Source organism: Passer domesticus, chromosome 4 (assembly GCF_036417665.1).
Source record: "Passer domesticus isolate bPasDom1 chromosome 4, bPasDom1.hap1, whole genome shotgun sequence".
NCBI classification, from domain to species: Eukaryota; Metazoa; Chordata; class Aves; order Passeriformes; family Passeridae; genus Passer; species Passer domesticus.
This window is the reverse complement of record NC_087477.1, coordinates 28,463,504-28,482,511: the sequence shown is the minus strand read 5'-3', so window position 1 is coordinate 28,482,511 and position 19,008 is coordinate 28,463,504. Positions and strand designations below refer to the sequence as shown.

General features: G+C 39.9%; 1 protein-coding gene across 4 annotated transcripts in view; it reads left to right on the top strand.

Moving 5' to 3' along the window:
• Nucleotides 1-19,008, top strand: part of ARHGAP24 (Rho GTPase activating protein 24) — a 242,869-nt gene that overhangs the window by 69,391 nt on the left and 154,470 nt on the right. The window contains exon 1 of one of the 4 annotated variants that reach the window (XM_064416798.1): nucleotides 9,075-9,188. The exons of the other annotated variants lie outside the window; for them this stretch is intronic. The gene's annotated coding sequence lies outside the window, so the exon portion shown is untranslated. Of the gene's footprint in view, nucleotides 1-9,074; nucleotides 9,189-19,008 lie in introns of those variants that run through there. 4 annotated transcript variants of the gene reach the window in all.

Here is a 19,008-nt window from a genome sequence, read left to right as displayed (position 1 = left end):
CTGTGCTGACTCATATGGTTCATTCTCCTCTAGCTGAGGATCAGAGGTCCATGGTGAGAGATGGTTTTGCAGGTATTTTATGCAAAGCAGTCTTGTACTCAGAAAATTCACGTGATGCTTCTTGTTAAATCTACGCCTTTCTTTCGTGGAACACTTTTTACTGTGTTACTGAGCTTTGTTAAGTATTAAGGAATTCCCTAGAAACGTGAAAATCAAGTAGCAGATTTGCATGGAGAGATTGCTGGCAGTTTCAGACAGTATATCTTGAGTATTGTCCATGGCATGACAGTGCAGCAGTCTTGGATGCCTACTTTGAAAATATTTAGTGTGGAGCTGGTGGCAGGAAGGTCCTCTGTAAATTAATGTGAAGTTAGTATCTGTGCTTAAAAAACAGGATGAGAACTTGAGCTCAGAAGCAAGCTGTGTGTGCTGTTGGAGGTCCAGAAGAAGTACATTTTAGCTTTTTTGGCATCTGATATATAGATTGCAAGCATTGAAGGATTGAAGTCTTATCACAAAACCAGAAAGATGATTTATTGGAACTGTCAAGAAATCAATCACAGAGCCTAATAGGCCAGTTAAACAAGCTTTTCAGTTTGGGTATGTTTAAAAGCAAGGAGGCTTGAATGGTTCTTGTTGATTAACTTGGATGCCTAGACAGATTGCTTGGAAACTGATAAGAGCAAATAGTTTGTTCTGAAACTCATTGAAAGTGTAATAAAAAGAAACTGTTTTTTGGCTAGCCTGTCATTTGCAGATTTTTAATTTTTTTTTTAAGGCTAATAAGATAGGAAAAAGTCAAGTAGTGTGGAAACTGGGACACAATCCTGTAATTTTTCCCCCTTTAACAAGCCATTAAAATTTAACAGAGCTCTTTGGAGAAGGTTTTTAAGCTCTAACTTGTCATATTTTTGGTGATGGTAGTGCTGAAACACCTCTGCAGACAGTGTTCCATCTCTACGGAACAAATGGGCGTTTAGCTGAAAGCTTTTGTGAAAATGTTTGTGTTTACCAAGTTGTCATGAAAAGGTTACAGAATTCTAAGATGATACTCATTTGCCATCCTGACAAAAGAGCACAGGGTAAAATTGCTGATGGGCTTGGAGTGGTCTGTGTTATTTTTTTGCTGGCACTGTTTAATTTAGTGTATGACATAGTGTGTATATGCTAATAATACTGTCAGTTTAATTGGTTTAAATTACCTTTGGAATAATAAAAAAACCTTTACTATTAAGTAGCATCTCTCATTAAGACCTTTGGATTCCTTTGTAACATTAGAATGGTTGTTCATTTTTCATAATAAACATGAATTTTGTGAATGAGAAAATAAGGGATGGAATAATTTCTCATAGTAGGTGTTCTAGAGATGGGGGAGTAATACCGAAGTACTCTCCCTTGAGGTGGGGAATGGGGAAGGAGGCCTTCGTTTTAAACATTTACACAAGGCAGGAATGAATAACCTTGATAAAGTGTTCTTGTTCAGATAAAAAGTCCATGGACAAGGTGGCAGGGATTTTTGTTGTACGTTTTGTGTATTAGTAGATGCATCAGAGCTGCTTCGTCTCGGAGATTATCAAAACAGAGTCCTAGATCCGATGTTGCCAGTTCCTGCTAGTTGCATCTAGGCTTAAATTTGGCTTTATGAGTGAATTACATCTTTTTTCTTTGACTTGGCACCATTTCATCAGCTAACAAATGACTTTCAGATGTTTGTGATTGATTCTTGTTGCCATATCATTATATTTTTAGCGTTATATATTTTCTTATACACAGTCTAAAAGTGCTTAATTTTCTAGTTGTAATATTTTTCTACCAATTTATCTTTTGTCGCCCATTGGTCTGCCATAGGCAATGCTAGTTTACTCTGGGAAAATCTTGTAAAATTACCTTGATTTGCAGAGAGATAAGTGAGCGTGGCTGTCTGCAAAATGATGTGTAAGAATAGGGTTCTACAAAACTCTCTGCTGAAAATGAATTGTGGAGTCTTAAAAACATAGGAAAAATAAGACACTTCGAGTTGCCTCCTCAAAAAGTGTAGTTGTTGAACTGTTTTAAAAATTGTTATTCTGGTTGTCCATACAGATGAAAAATTTAAATGGAATTATGAATTATGTCATTTGCAGAGCTGAAGGTGGGCAGGAATCTCCTTGGTAGTAGAAAATTAGTAATTCTGTGTCTTTCTCAGCTTTTGTGCCATTTGACTTCACCTTACTCAAGCTGGTTTACTGCATTTGCTTCTTAATTGTTGTGCTCACTGTCATTTAGTAGCATGAATGTGTGACTCCACGCCACTGTTAAACTTTCTAAGGCATTTGTGCAAAGGAAATAGTAAATTTGGACTGTTTGCAAGTGTTCCCTTGAAAGAAAATAAATTCTCTGCAGTCAGCAGACACTGTAGTGTAGTGTTATTGATCACAAACACCAAGCAAAAGACTGTATTTTGTTTTGCTGTAGAGCTTGGGAAAACATGGCATGGTTCAGGGTGGTATTTTACAGAAATGCTTCATTAATTTGAGCATGTGGGATGGCAAATGGAAAGTTAAATAAAGCGATTACAAATGATCTCAAGTGTTTTAGTGCCTTGAAAATTTTCTTAAATGTTATGGTGAGCTTGAAACTGCTGCTTTTTTTGAGCAATGATGGAAATGGGTCCCTCTTTGCTTCAATTAACCATCCATAGTTTCCTGTTATCAGTTAGCATATGGTGATAAGTTTAAAAGCCACATAAATAGACTTAAGCATTAAAACAATTCTAAAGTATGTTATGAATGGTTCAGTCGCTTCTCAATTATTAATTATAAGATCTCCAGGATAATTTAGGCTTTTTTGCAGAGTTGTGCCAGTTTTGTGGTGGGTTTTTTGCAGCTAAAATGGATGAACTGTATCAGGAAAGTTTTAGTTGCTGTCAAAGTACAAAAGACTCTTATAAGCTGGTGTGATGGCTAAATACAACATACTGTAATTTTTTATCATTCTTGGCCTGTTTGTGGGTGTGAAGGGCTGGCAAATGAAAAAAGTCTTCTGCAGATGACAGAGGACAAGCTTCCAAGAGCCTTTGTAACTGCCTGAGAGCTGGTTGTAATTGCAGACTCCATGTATGATGGACCAGAAGAAATAATATTTCATTACTGTGTGTGTTCAGTTAGGTGATGTACTGGGCACAGGTTTAATACAGGAGAGGGCTCTGAGAATTTCATTACCATGTTTAGGATCTGTTTTCATGTATGGTGAAACTGTGGGCCTTTTCCACTGAGCTCCTCCTGTCCTCTCTCTGTAGCAGAATGTTTTGCAGTTTTGCCACATTTGTTTTCAGATGGGTTCTTAAAAATTGCCAGAGACCCAGTGGCTGCTGTGCAGAAAACTGGGAACAGTTAGGTGTGGATATTTGTGTCTCCACATTTTTTTGGCTTACTGTTGTTCAGCACGTTGACTTGCTGTAGAGTTTGGTGGCAGCAGCTCCATGATCCATGCTATTTTACCAATTTGTCTTAACACATCTTTCTTTCAAAAAAAGCTATCACTATGGGACTAAGTATTGATGTTCTTTATCTGAAGTGTTGCTTACACTGTCTGGCCTTCTGTTTGCATGAGGGATCTGGTTCATGACCAGAAGATCCATTTGCACTGGGCTTTTGATAGCTCAGATTATTTTTCCCTAAAGAAAGCTTCCATTTATATTGTGCTCAATATCTGAAACCAAATAAAGAGGCAAAAAAAGTATTGCTGAGAAAAAAAGGCAACACATACCAATAAAAGAAGAACCATGGGAGCAGAGTAAAATAGTCTGAGTATTGAGTCAGTAGTGAGCTGAAAAATCTGCAACACAGTTTTATGGTAAATCCACTTGTTTGTGACAATCTGCTGACTGAAAGAGGAAAACTTCCTGCAAATGAAGTCATGCAGTTCATGGAATAAAAATTATTTTAATTGCTCACAGGTAAAAATGCTTATCATTACTGCTGTTTTGTCTATCACATATCCACAGGTTTGTTCATATGCTTGAATATTTGGTTTGACCTGTGCAGGGTAGGTGATGTCATAATACAAAACAGTATAAAAATGGGATGATGTCTTTCCGTAGAGTGGAATTAATTAGTGAGATGGTTTGTAGAATTTTTACTGTCAGCTTTGGGTTTATGGAATTGTCATCTGGATGACAAAAAGATGACAAAAATGTTTGATTACAATTCAGAGTACCTTTTTATAGTACAAATTTGGATGAAGATGTAGAGCATGGACGAGCTGAATTTGTGTTGAATGGTGTACATGAATTTCTGGCTCTGAACAAATTATTTGATTTCAGAGGATTAGTCCTCACTGAACTCGTGGAGGCTTTTGCAGCACAGCAGAAAGGTGGTGCTTGTTTTTGTTCTCTCAACACGGGGCTATTTGCTCACTCAGGCTTGTTGTGGGAAGGAAACTTTGGTTTCTGTTGCTGCCGGTGATACCACTGATGTGTTTCTTGAGCCACTGATTTGCGTGCCTTAGTGAGCTGACGTGTGTCACCCCCCACCCCTTTAAAGTTGTTCTTGCTCCTTGCTGTTTGCACCCTTCCAACATTTGTGGAATGTTTGTGTTCTTGGCTGTCAGGGTGTCAGTCCATCCAAATGCTCATCTCTGTTCCCCTGAATGCCTGCCAAGCTGGCTTTGTTGTTTCCAGTGAAGAAGAATGGAATTTGGTAAACAAGATGTTGATATGTTGATACGGCATATTATTTTCCATATTGAATTGGAAAGCAAGTTTGTAAATAGCTTGTTATATGTTACCACTCTTAGGGAACTTAGTGCAGAAAAAAGATCTATATTTATGCTGTATTCCTTCCATGCTGTTTTTATCTGAGAAGGTAAATAGTATTTTTCAAATGTGAATCTTGAAAGAAATAGGTCAGAGTTGCGGTGTCTTCTCTGTTTATTCTGTCCTTCAAATGTGATTTTTGCAGTTCTCATGAGAATCAGATTGTATTATAAATGTTAAAGGCAAGCTGTCCAAGAGCAATCACCTCACTGCCTTGGAACAGGAAGGGAAAAATTCATATTTGTTTTGATAAAATGTTAGTTTTACAAATTGTTTCATCACTTCCAAATTACTACTATCTGAGACTTCTTTTTTTTAATTCAGGGGTGCTAGTACAGCTTGTTACGGTTTTGCTTTGCAGGTTTGAACTTCAATGGGCTGTTTGAATGGTAGGTTCTTCTGGAAATCTGGACCACGAGGTGAATTATGCCCGGATACCCCCAGGTCCCACACTTGAGATATCTTTTGGGAAATCCCAGTTTCCTTGGCAGTCTCTCAGGAAATGTCATGGTGCTGTGAGAGCTACTTATGTCCTTCCTTCCTTACAGGAAAAATAAAGTAAAATTCTCCAGTGAACCATAGTAAAGATGATAAAACCAGCTTTGTTCGGGAAGGCTGTGTTGAAATCTTACAACTGTTTCTGAATTTAGTTCCATTGTGCACTGTGCTTCTTATCAAGGGATTTTTTTCCAGCAGGAAATTTCTGCCCTCCCCTCTTTTTTTCCCTGGTGGTTGTGTTTTTTTGCTGTGTATTTCTAAACTAGTCCAAATAACTTGGGATTAGGTATTAGGACATCTAATGCGTATTTGCCAGAGAGAACTGGAAGTCATGTTAAAAATATTTAGCTTTCATGATATCCAGATGTGTCTAGATCTTCCTTTGTCAATCAGCTGTGGTGACAACATCTGTTTTCTTCTTTTCCTTTCACTTTGTGTTCTTCACAGTTGAGCAATTCAAAGGATAAATTGTGGCTTAGTCCTCCATATAAACTGTGGCATGGGGACACGGTCAGGTTCAGCATCTGCTCTGAGCTGAAGTTGAGTTCTGCCTGCACAGGGCAGCTGTTGTGAAATGTGTCACTTTTTCATGCTGTTGGCTTTCTATTGGTGCAACCACTGCTTGATTTTGAGAGCGTGTTGTAAACTAATGTGATAAATAATATAGTGTGTGTTCACTTTGAGATAATGGAATGCATCTGAAATGATGAGGTTAAATGAAAAGTAGGACTCAGATTCAAGTTTGGGATGAGAAGAGCCTGAGAAAGGTGAGGGAGGTTCTTCACTGAGCTAAGGCTCAGTAGGAGTGCAATAATAATTGCACTTTTAACAGTCTTAAAAGGATGCTTCTCATCTTCTCAGGAGCTGTTATGTGTACTTGAGCTTGTACCTAGATTTGGCAGTAATTCACATACAGAAATTTACTGCTAGGTCATTGCCAAGACAAATATATCTACTTCTTTTTTATCTAATGTAGTTCAGTTTCTGTTGTGCCATTTTCTGCCATAAATTGTGTACCTGTGACTGTGGTAGATATTGTCACTTTTATTACAGAACCAGCAACTGAAAATTCCCTCTTGGGACAGCAGGCAGGGTGGTTTTTGTCGCCCTTTGTGGAGAAATGAAGCACTTAGAGTGGACAGGATGATTTTCTTACACTGTCCTTTCTGGTGTACAGGTCTGTTAGGAGGTGGGGACAGAAGGTGGGCTGGTTTTAGCTTCCCTGGCATGTTTGAGAGGGGCAAGTGGAGTTTTAACCCTACATTTCTGTGCTGTGGAGCCAGGTGTGGGGCTGTGAAGGGCTGAGCACAGCTGTGCCAGTGTTGTGCTTGGATCCCTTGCGTGGGTGTTTGTGCAGGATAAGCTGTGTGACTGAGCTGCATGGAAGAGGAGTAACCAAATAATTGCCTAGTAGGTTCCTGGGAATGTATTTCCCTTGTACAAAAATATTTATAAAGGGAATGTTCATTTGCCAGTTTCGAGCAGGAGAAAATACATTGAGGTGAAATTACAAAAGGAGAGTTTGAAGAGGGGGCAGGGCAAAAGGAGATGCTTTGACATCAGTCACACACACTCCTCTTCCACCTGCAGCTTCTTGGATCAAGAAAATGACCCTAGGCCTCATTTCCATTCATGATAGTTTTTCAAAATGGTTTTAGAATAACTCAAAAAAACCCTCCCAAAACAAACCTACAAAACCACTCTATAAAACTATTTAAAATAGTTTAAAAAAGGAAAATATTTAAACTTTATAGGTTGTTCAACAAACTTTAATAATAGTGTGAATTATTGCAAGTGTAATTTTTCAGTGATTTGCTTAGTGAGTAAAAGACATCTTTTTTTTTTTTTTTTTTTTTTAATTAAAACTGCTTCCTGGGTCTTTTCCCACTCTGCCAGAAGAAAACATTGATTAATTTCAAGCCTGGTGGTAACTTTGGTGCAGTCTCTGTAGAGATCTGATGGTAGTGATGGAAATTAAGTAGAAGTACTTAATAGCAATTTAGCTCTCTATGTCTTGCACTTAGCTTTAAAACTGACTGTAATTTTCAGTAAGTTTTGGTGAAAGTTCCAGACAATCTAGTAATATCTGACTTGTCATTGGAGTTGAGGAGGAGGAAGAGTTAGCAATGCACAGATAACTTTTTGAGGATTTTGGAAATAAACTTATGCAACTTCTTCATTAGCTATCTGAAATCTGTCTTAGTGTGAACAGGATTAATAATGGCTAAATCAGTAATAGTAGCCATATAAATGTGTTTTGGTCATGTAGATTGTCCCAGTGAAGTGTGTAGATGTCTGATAAGAAATATTTGACAGTCTTCAAGCATCAGAGTCAATGTGTTCTTGGAAGTGCAATGGTAATGGTTGAACTTTCAAGCTATTCACAGTATTTTTGTGCCACTGAAGGCAGAAATAATTGCTCCTTTGGAGAAGTTTCAAACATGTTCTGTATAAGGACTAAGGCATCAACTCAGAGTATGGATAGAGAGAATTCTGAGTAATCAGCAAGTACTACAGCAATCTGAGATACTACAGGTATCTTAGGAAAAATTTACTTCTTCCAAGTGTCAAAATCTTCCTGCAGAGCTTACACATAAAACTAGTTCCTCTCAAACTTGTTCCTCCAAAGGATGGAGCATCAGAAGAAGAATTTGTTCACCATTAAATAACTTCTAATGTGTAGAAATACTTTCAGAATGGAGGGGGGGGGACAGAGACATGGGAAGCTGGGACTTAACTCTGCTTTTCATGTTTTGATTTCAGTCACGGTGGTCACTGTTGTTAATATTTGAGGACAGACTAAACATTGAAAAAATTAAACACACATCCTGCCTGCAACAGCCATTAAAACAAGAAAGCCACCTACACTTGCTGGAGGGAATGGCTTCTTTTCACAGCAATCAGAAGTTACATTAGCAGTGGATGTACAGAAATGTTTTTTGCTATGCTGTAACTACTAAAAAAACAGAATGAGCTGGGTTTATGTACTGGTGGCTGAGAGCAAGGACTGCAAATGCTTGTGCTTTTGATTTCTCTCTTGGTTAAACATCTTGTAGGCTTGTCTGTCTTGGGGGTGTTGGGAAAGTGATGGATTTAGTCCTTTGGTCTTGGGTTTCCTGGGGTTTCCAATACTGAGAGGTGTACATTCTTTTCCCTTTTGTCTAATTTCCTCCCTTTGAAGTGGAGATCAGGCTTCCATTGAAAGCAGAGGTTGTCCAGATACATACATGGCATATGAACATCTGACTTTATTTGAGAGTACATGAAAGGCTTTTATTAGTTTCTTTTAACATTTGTGTCTCGTAATATCATCTTAAATCACACTCTGAAATGAATTCATAATAGTTGCCGCCTAGATTCCTTGTGTGTTGTAGAAAGCTTAATGCCTTATGTACAGGATCTCTCAAGGCCTAGCTGAGATTTCAGCTGCGCTGTCTTCCATATGTTTGGAAAAAACCCTTTGTCATCTGTATCCAATTTAGCAGAGCTGGAATGCTGGAAACATGTTTTAGTTCCTGGTGAAATATAACTGCAAGCGCTCTGTGAAGTGAAGTTGTTCCTCTGTCTGTGCAAAGCGGGGGTGTCCAAGTTTAGCTTTTATTTATTTGTAGGTTTGGGTCCATGTCCCTTTGGCATGGGCTGAGCTGGAGGGCTGCAGTGAGCCCGTGACGGAGCCATCGGGTCAGCTGAGGTTCCACTTGGCTCTTGGCGTAGGGCAGAGGAGCCCTGCTGCCGCTTCCCTGCTCCTGCTGCAGGTATTTGTGTGGGGATTTCACCTGTTCTGGATGAGCTGCTGCTCTGGAGCTTTCTCCCAGATCCTGGCCAAGGACACTTGGTGATGGTTGATATCTCGGTAGCTGATACTTAGACTCTTCAGCACGCCTTGGTGCACGAGGTAGGTGGGTGATGCTGCTCTCTTACAGTGCTAAGTCAAAAATAGCCACTGGATTAGCGATTTTCTTGTTTGTTTTGCTGAAACATGTGGCAAATTTCGTCATCCTAAGAGGCAAAGTGTGTTGGTGCATTTAGGCATTAGTGTGTTTTGTATGTGTTTTGTCCTGATTCCTTTTGCACAGCCTATTGCTGTGAAGCTGAATGCCTTCCACAAACAATGTCTGACATCTGTTATCTGTGCTGGATTTTTTTTCCTTGTGTCAACTTGAAAATTGTATGTATAAAGTGATTTTTTAATTTATTTGAAACTTCCAGGGCATTTGACTGTTTTGTTAGGAAATGCAAGGTCAAATAAATGTTTTTGATGAGTCTTGCTGTTTACACTTAACAGCTCTGAGGGGCACCAGCAGTATTATGTCTTTGAAAAGACAAAGGAATAATTGAAAACAAAAAAGTGAAGAATTAGAAAAGCTTTGCCAGAGCTAATATAAGAAGAGAAGTCAGGTCACAAGACAATAATCAGGGCATCTGTTCTGCAAACTCCCAAAGCATGAAGTTCTTTTTGTTTTCTAGATAACCCAACTGTTGCTACAATGCTGTCTATTTGTACTGGCTAATCCAGTTTGTTAAAAGGTTAATTATATTTTTCCATTTGTAAAGGTTGAACTATTGTCTTGAGAACCACTGTGCCTGTTGGAAGAGATCTGAAGAATCCTATTCCATCTACATCTGTTCTAATTAAACTTGCTTCCTAAATTTGGGTGAATGATGGATCAAGCTGATAAACCACACAACTTTATATAAAAATGGCTTTCTATGTGGTTGATACCTAGAGATTTTACCTTCCAACTTAAAAAAGCAGAGTTATTTTTCAAATAATTATCTGATCAAGATAAGATGAAAAAGTAAGGGTGTGGTTAGGGGTGAAGATAAAGAGGAAGTATGAAGTTACTAAGAGGCTGGATTAATTTAATTGCCTTACACTGGCTTTTCTACAGTGTCTGTTCTAGAGATTGGTTATGAGTATGATTCCTTGGGAAAAATTATCCATAACTTGTAGTTGTAAAATAATAAAAGTCACAGTTGTAGCTTTCACCCAGCTCTACTGAACTGGCTTTGCAAATGGAATAAACTGTGGTGCTGATTGTTTTAGCAGTCAGCTCATGTAATTCATACTTTCCAGAATGCACCTTATTCTGCAAAATGAAATCCTCAAACAATTTGTGCTTTGGCAAAGAAGGAGCTGCTTGAGCTTGTGAGAGACCCTGATTTAAACTTCATTTGGTTTCCTGCACTGATGAAATGTGTTGCTTTTGAAATGCAGGATGGTGTTGGTGCAGGTCATAGATAAACCTGAAGGTTACAAGCAAGGCAAAAAAGGTGTTCTTTTCTTCTTTGTGCAAATAAAGAACAAAAAAATCAAGCAAGCAGCAGTGCAGAGCCATGATGGTCATATGGAGAGAGATGGGACATTTTTGGGATATGGGTGGCAAGGCTTCTCTGCTGTTTTGACTACAGTAATGTGAAATAGTAGTGAAATAGTCTGACTACAGGTGATAATCTCCTTTCCCTTGGGCATGCTGATGTTCTCCTCTTTAGATAGTGACTTAGAGAAAACACAGACTCTCCTCACTGCCAAGGGAGTTAATAAGAAAAGGTAGATTTTCCTGGTTTGTTCTTGATGCTGTTTTATGCTGTTAATGACCTCTGTCATTCATAGCAGAAGAAATTTATATTCTCAGGATACCTTGCCTCTCTTAAATTAGATAAATTGAACTCTGTGAACATGAACGTGCTCAGCACAGTCTCAAAGTGTCCACAGATCCAGGACCTGCTGTCTTTGGATTATTTTTCTTTTGCTTGTGTATCTATTTTTCTGAAGTTTTAGTCCTAGTTAATGTCACTTTCTCTTTGTAGCCTGCCTAAAACCTGGAGAGTGCCCAGTGTTGTTTGCTACTAGTTGATGCTGTTAAAAAAAAAACCAAAAACAAACAAAAAAAAAAAAAAAAACAAAAAAAAACCCAACAAAAAAATAAAACAAACAAACAAAAAAAAACCACAAAAAAAAAAACCAAAAAAACCCCACAACTGTAAACATAATGTTTTTCGTAAGTTTTATGTAGGTAAGTAACGTATACATGTTTGCTGGCTTTGAATCCTTTTGGATGAACAACTTAACTTGGTTTTCCCTTTTTCATTTTGGGTGCAGCAATGTCAGTAAAAGGTGCTTACAAGTTCTTAGCTGGCTTTCTGGTCACTGGAGGTAACCAGTTACTTGCTGAAGTGTTCTTGACCCTAGTTCTGCTTCTCCTTCGGCTGACATGGCACAGTAGTGACCAGAAAGAGACACGTGAACATAAAATGCTTTTAGGGGAGGGTGTGCTCACCTTTTAACTGGGGGCTGTGATGGTGGAGTGTGAAGACTGAGCACAACACAGAGCTGGCTTTGCCAATGGTTCCTTTAGTACAAGCTGGAGAGGTAGGTGTTAGCATCCATGCACAGACTGACCTTTTAAAGGGTAAGGACTCAATGAATTTATTCCGTTCCCCCATATAAATTCATTTTAGTCAAAGGATAGTGTTGGTGCTGATTTAGGAATTCAGGGACAGTATTCACTTTGCTTAGAGCTTTACTGGAAAGGGCAGTACCACAATGGTGTTATTTTTCATTTACTAATACATGATGATAATTTTTCATTTACTAAAGCAATGTAGGTGGCATGGCATACACACTGCTGATTTCTGAAATACATAGGAAGGATTGTGGACTCTATTTTTCTGATGTAAACTTGGTATTACAAAATGAAATGTTAGTTTTTTAAGTATGAATTAATGCTTTTCCTAGGCAGAAGATGGAAATGTCAACTGCAAAGTAATGGTGCTTATTTAGAGTTGGCTTTTTCAGTGGAAAGACACACATCTGCTTTTTAAAAATTCTGACTATATTGTCTCCAGTATTCTAGCATGGAAATTTATGTCAGTATGGTTAATCTTTTTAAGTGACAGAGGCAATTACTATTTACATAAAACATTTTTGAACAGCATTAAAACTATACTGATTCCTGTTTAAAAGTAGGTCTATTTAAAGTTTAGGTCCTGCTGGGGTTGGCACACAGAGAGGACACAAGTCTTGGCTCTGGTACAAAGTTTAGTAAGAATGGAAGCAGATGCACCTCTGAGGTTGCCAAGTTTGAGCCTTTGGTTCTGACTTGCCTGTGTTTATTTGAGTTGGGACAGTGTCAAGATACTCTCTGAGGCTGGGTGGGTGCTCACTACCTGTGTGTACAGTGTGTGCATACCTGCTTGATATCCATGTACTCCTCTGGATGCACCCGGGACAGCTGGGAAATGGACATGGCAGTTCTGGATGTAGTGTAGGCATGGGCTGTAACTCTGTCAGTTCCTCTGATACACTGGGGCAGGATGTTCCTACATGCACATCTGTGATGCCGTGATCCTTCTGGGGAGCACAAGGAAGTGTGAGAGATTGGCTTCAGAGGAATCTCTCAGCAGATCACCAAGTGCTGCTGTTACTTGAACTTTTCTACTGACAGGGATAAACATCGCATTGTGCATAACAAAGCAGAGGAAGTAATTTTGCATGAAATGTTCATAGCAAATACGTTAAAAATAAGTCAATGGATTTCTGTTTGTCAAATGTGAACTAATGTACAACTTTAAAGGTCATTGTGGGCTGAGTTGAGGTGGGTTGAACCTTCCTTTGTTTCCCCTGAGGCTTCTGTAGAGGCACCCAGAGATGAGGTTCCTCCTCCTCTGAACATCTGAGTATCCAGAGAGATGTTGCCAGCCAGTTCTTGCCAGTACTCTTTTTGCCAAAGTTGGGACTTTGCTGGGACTACATTTGCTCAGACCAAGAGAGGGATTTGAAGTGTGGTGCAGGCAGCAAATACTTCTCTTTCTTCCTCCCACTCTCCAGCAACTGCAAACTCTTTCTGCAGAACCTGTGAGCTTCTTTGATTTGCAAGTACTGCGGCAGATTTGGGAGCAGGCTTTTGCTGCAGTAGACAAGCTGGAATGTATTTTTCCTGCTTGGCAGCCTATTTAGTGAATGTCACTTGTAGCATCTTAATTCTCTTGATCAGTTTTATGAGGAATGTGCAAGGTCTGAACTGCTGTGAATTGGACAACATGGAAAGTCCCATTGTGTTGTATTTCCTAAAAAAGCATTCAGCCTTGTTTCATTCTCAGTGATTCACTGTCAGAGGGCTGCTGACATCTGTACTCAGATGTTTTTTGCCACCAGTCTTTGAGAGCAAAGAGTGGTACTAGAGATTATTTTTATACTTTGAGAGATCATCTGTTGAGATCATGCTTGGGCACAACTCTTAATCAGTTCTTCTGTAAGTGAAGCCAGTATCTGCTGAAGTATTCACCACTCACGTGTGGGAATTAAGTTACTTTTAAGCTGTCCTTATGACTACTTTCTCCATATAAAGTATGAAGCTGTAAACAGGGTTTATGTATTTCCAGTGTCAGATATTCAGAGGCAGTGTTACCCTTTGGTTGGAAGAGACATCTGGGATTTGAAATGTCTTTCAGCTGTTCCAGATGCTGCTTTTGACTTGCTCCCTGACCTTTTCACTGCTCAGTATTTCAGCTCCTGAGACTTGTCAGCTGTGCTGCATTTTTTTGTCCATCTTGCATCACTTGACCCTTTCAGCTTTCAGAGGCTCTTCACTGTCTTGCCTGTAGTTTTTTAAGCTTCTACAGATAGTTACAGCTGATCTTCTGCTGTATGCAGTTTACCTCTAGCATTGCCAGTTGTGCAGAATAAGACACTTGAAATGGGAGTCTGGGTAGAAACCTGGCAGGTTAAGGACCACTCCATTCTAATGATACGATAGTTTTGTGTTGGGAAGGACCTTTTAAAGGTCACCCTGTCCAACCCCTCTGCAATGAACAGGGACACCTTCACTTTTCCAGTTGCTTTGGTAGCAGCAGCCTTGTCTTGCAACTGTGTGCTACTATGTGAGGAAAAAGCTGAGGGGATATATCCATATCATATGTATATATAGCATGCAAAAAAGCTTAACGGAGATAGTGTTATCCTTGGAAGTTGTTGCTGAAGTTCTTCAAAACCCTTCCCTGTGCTGTGACATTTTGCAGCCACTCCTAAATCAGGTGGTATATCTGTACCACAGAAACAATACCCAGACAGATTGTGTGCAAATGTCTGCCAGTTACACAAGTCTTCTACAGGTGAAGTCCATCTCCACCCAAAAAAGATGCTGGGGTTAGGAAGTGATGGTGAGAACCAAGTGTCCTTTCTAGGTGTCAGGATGATCAACAGAGTGCTCTTAGCTCTGCAGTTTTTTTATGGCTCCTGCTGCCACAGCACTGGTGGGAAGACAAGAAAGGAATAAGCTGCTGTGTGGATTTTCACAGAATAGGACTGAAAGGCAAGGGCAGCAAAAGTTAAAGCTGTGAAAATCAGTCCAAATGCAGATCTGACAGTGTGATGTGATGCTGCAGTAACAGAAAGGCTGCAGTTGCTTTTGCTTTTACAAAACTATGTGCATGTTTACTAACACCAGTCATTATCACAGAAAATAAATATGCACATGCAGAAGTGGATGTTTCCAAAAGTGCCTGACCAAATTTGTTAACTAATTCCTGTTGTAATTCACAAGAAGTTGAATGTCTTGTTATATTCTTCATAAATCCTCAAGTCCCATTTTATTTGGGGTGTTTATAGCTGTGTTTGAATTCCTGTAAGAAAACAGTGGGTTTGTAAAGGTTTGGCTGGTCTAAGAATGTGTTAGAAGGTTCTGACATGAAAATGCAGATGGCACCAAGGAGCTGTATTTGACCAAGGCCTCAATTTTCTGGCAAAATTATTGGGTCTTGGTTTTCGAGCTGATTCCAAAATGTATTGAAAAAGTAATGGATGTCTTCCCCTCAGCTGCACCAGGCAGTTTGACTGCTGATAACACGTCTCACAGTTTTTTATTACCTAAGGAGTAATTATTTAGGCCTTGGAATTAAAATTCTTTCAAGAAAAATATATTCCGGCTGTCCCTGTTAGGACAAAATGAGAGTGAGGAATGCAGAACAGCCAGGTGATCTGTGCCTAGGAACATTACTGCCAGTGCTCCAAGAATAGTGGCAGTAACGTTCTGGCAGTTAGATGTCTCAGAAAACCTTTTGGATAAATGTATAATGTCTGTTCTAAAAGTTTGTGGCAGAAAGCTACTGGCAAGTGCACTGCTGCAGGTTTTGGAAGCAAGAGAGGAATGCTGTAAAATCTCTCCTTGCAGTGACAGAAACCGAGACTTGCTCCATGCAATGTAAAAATGCTAAGCACAAACAGAAAGTTAGCTCTCTTATTAAGTATGTTTTTACCTCTTTGGCATGTTTTTTCCTTCCATGTGCAATATCCCATTGACACAACAGATGAGTAGAAACTGATTTGAAGTGTCCTGGTGGTGGGAAATAGGCCAGTCTTCTGCTTTCTGCAGCAGTTGCTTACAAGCTTATGCCTTTGTTGCAGAAGGTATCTTGGCATGTCTTACGAGCAAGATGAATGCTGATGGTGTTTTCAGATACTAACTGATTTTAAGAAGTTGCTACTCAGCAAGACTAAATCAAAAATAAATCCAAAGGAAACTCACTGGTCAAAGGCAGCAACTCTGACCCTGAAAAATACCAATAAACTTGGGCACTTATGCTCTGTGTAGCTTGTTAGGAGAAGGGAGCCCAAAACTGGGCATCACTTGGAAAGAGGTGTAAGTGTTGAAGTATTAATCTAGTTTCACATAGCACCATTGTGTCACACCAACTTTTATTAATTTTGTGTTTGTTTGTGTGTTTGGCAGATATGTTCATCAATAACCAAGCCTGTTGTTGCTGCAAAATTGCAGCCTCTTACTGCCTATCTGTCCACATGTTTGGGGTAGAGAAGTCATGTCTGTGCAGCGTTGTGTGTGCCTGCTCCTTTGTGAGAGCAAGGGAATTAGATGAGACAGGCTGAAAGAGTATGGATCTGGGGCAGGCACTCTGGCAGCTTCCCACTTCTATCCATTTTGTGGTGGATACTGGGCTGCAAAGAACCTCATTTGAGCAGTGGCAAAGATATGAAGAGTTACTGGAAGTGAACTCTGCTGATGTTTTGCATGCTTGAAATGTGCTATCTTGGCCATGAGAACTTTCAGTGAAAAGAAAACATTGACTGCAAACCACCAGGGTTTCTTGCCAAACAGATCATCTTCATGCAGTGCTGTGGCTATTCTTGTAACTGGAATTGGTGTGCTTTAATGGGTTTCTCTGACTATTTCCTGGCAAAATGCTGGGATCTGGGGGAGATGCCCAACTTCATCATTCAAGTATTGAGTGAGTGGTAGCTGAGGAGAATCACTTCCCTGCTTTCTGTGCCTTGCCTGCTGCCAGCACAGACCTTCCACATTGGCAAGGAGAACACAAGTGCGGTTAGTTGCCTTCTAGACAGACCAGTGAGAGAGGCAAGTGGCTTTATGGGACCAGAAAAAGGTTGGATTGAGGCCAGCAGTGGTAGATGGTGATGGTCTCCGTGGGCCAGGAGCTGTTGTTGCAGAGCCAGTGTGTCAGGGAACATTTCTCATTTTGTTTGCTTTGCACTCCCAATGTCCAGACAAGCCCAGGAGAGTGAGCCCACAGGCAGCCCCAAATGAATATATTGTATAGAATTTATTCAGTTCTGGTCATTACCTAAACTGGAGGCTGGCCAAGTCAGTAGAGTTGACTCTGGCAGCAAGTACAAGTTGTGTTTCCTGTTGAGAAGATGGGTTTGAGGAATATTCTCATTTAGTGCTGAAAATGCATGGCTTTCTGCCTCTTCTTATGAGACCGAGAGGACTTGGAGTATGTTGATGTAATTCCACACTTTGTCATGTGTTGTTTACATACTGTTTGCACCTCACTGTTCTCTGCATCAGTGCCAGCACCCTGATATTTCTGCAATTTATTTTTATGATCTTAGTGTTGAAACAGCTGTAAAAACAAGTAGTGAAAGTGAGCCAGCTGCTGGAATTTCTGATTCCAAGTCTGGTTTGTAGTAGGCAGACATTGAAAGGGAAGGTTATATGAAAAACAACAAATAAAATTAATCTCAGGACTAAATGCAGATAAGTTAGGTGGCTGACTTTTTTACTGCTGAAGAGAGTTAAATCACTAATGAATGAACTAGTACAGCTTTTTTATTATCTTTTTTTTTTTTTTGTACAGAGCATGTCTAAGTATCTACTACTGCTTTAAAGGAGATCTTACTCTGTCCCCTGAGGACTTGGGAGCAGTAGACCTGTTGTCTCTCCTACACCTCATTTGTTTTAATACTGCAGAAATACATAGAAATTTTACCAGAAAAAGAGATGGAGATGTGTTAACATCTTCCTTGGCTAGATAAAAATCCATATACTTACTCTCTACACTGATAGCAGCACCATTGGCATGTGACTTCATGAAAGAAAATAAAAAGTTGTCTTTCATCCAAACAGCTAATTGGTTTTGACTTTGGTATTTAGATTCTTGTTTATGGTCCAAGTGTAATAGGGACCTAATGTCTTTAGCACTGCAGTGGTAGACATAGATGCTGTATTTAAACTCCTTTGTATTTAAACTCCTTGAGGCTTGCCCAGGCAGCAGAGGTGAGCTCATCAGCTTAGCAGTTGTGCACCAAGGAGCGCAGGGTAGCCTGTGAGTAACAAGTTTGTTCCTTTTTTTGGTTGCAGTAATTCTACAATGCTTTCCATAAGATATTTGCTACTATTCACTTTCTAAGGGTGTGAGTTGGAGGGCTGCTTCTTGGCATCTGCGTTGATCCAAGCAAAACCCAGCAGCATGCAAGAGATTCCTGCTCGTATTCAGAAAATGCCAGTTATGAGTTAGGTGCATTTCCTTTTGGAGAGAGGGCAGTGTGGTCTGAGGCCTTGTAAGCTGGTTCATTTTTCTTCTCCCAACTGTAGCCACAGACATGCACACAAAAAAATCTTTATCTGCTCTGCAGAGAATGAGACGTGTTTGTGTGTTTTGTGGTGCCACTTGGCTCAAGTAAATCTCACAGTACAAGTGTTCTGGGTGACTCCAGGTGAACCCTAAAGAGACAGGAGAAAGATTTCCTTTCTCTGAGAAGAATGCCAAGTGATTTAAGTTTTGATCCTGCAATTTGTACTTTGCTGAAACCTCTGTGCTTGTGTTGAGGCCTGTTAACCTCAGTGCCACAGGGCAGTGAGGAGCTGTAATCATGGCAAGCAGACTCCAGGATCCAGCCCAGAGCAGGGATGTGAAAGCAGAGCGTATGTGGGTATTAAAAGAAAAAGCTGTAAGCACACAACAGAGGTGGCAGCTGGAGAAGTTGTTCCAAAGGGGATGTGTGAGCAGTAGGAACAAGAAGCCAAAGTAAAAAAGGGCTGAAAACTACTTCTGATTGGAATCTATTGATTCCTTCTGTTATTGTGATTTATTTTATGGTGATGTAACACTGTGTATTAATTGTCAGAGGGATGGCCTCATCTCAGATGAGTGTGTTATCTGTGTTTCTAGTCTGCCTTAGGAACCCAGTACATCCCTGTGCAGTGGCAATGCTGATGCCCATTCACAGTGTTTAGTGAGGGTCTTGTTGCTGTGTAGGGGACCCCGAGCAGGAATGCCAGCCTTGGACTCACTAACCCACTATGCTAAAGTGAGAACATGAAGCTTCAGCTTAGGTGTTCTTAGTCAGAGATGTCTGCTGCCTGCAATGTCAAGAATATTTCATTCTTTCCCAGCCTGATGTTTGGAAACAAAAAGCTGCCTAAGAAGCCAGCTTTTCTGAGCCCTAACATCTGTGC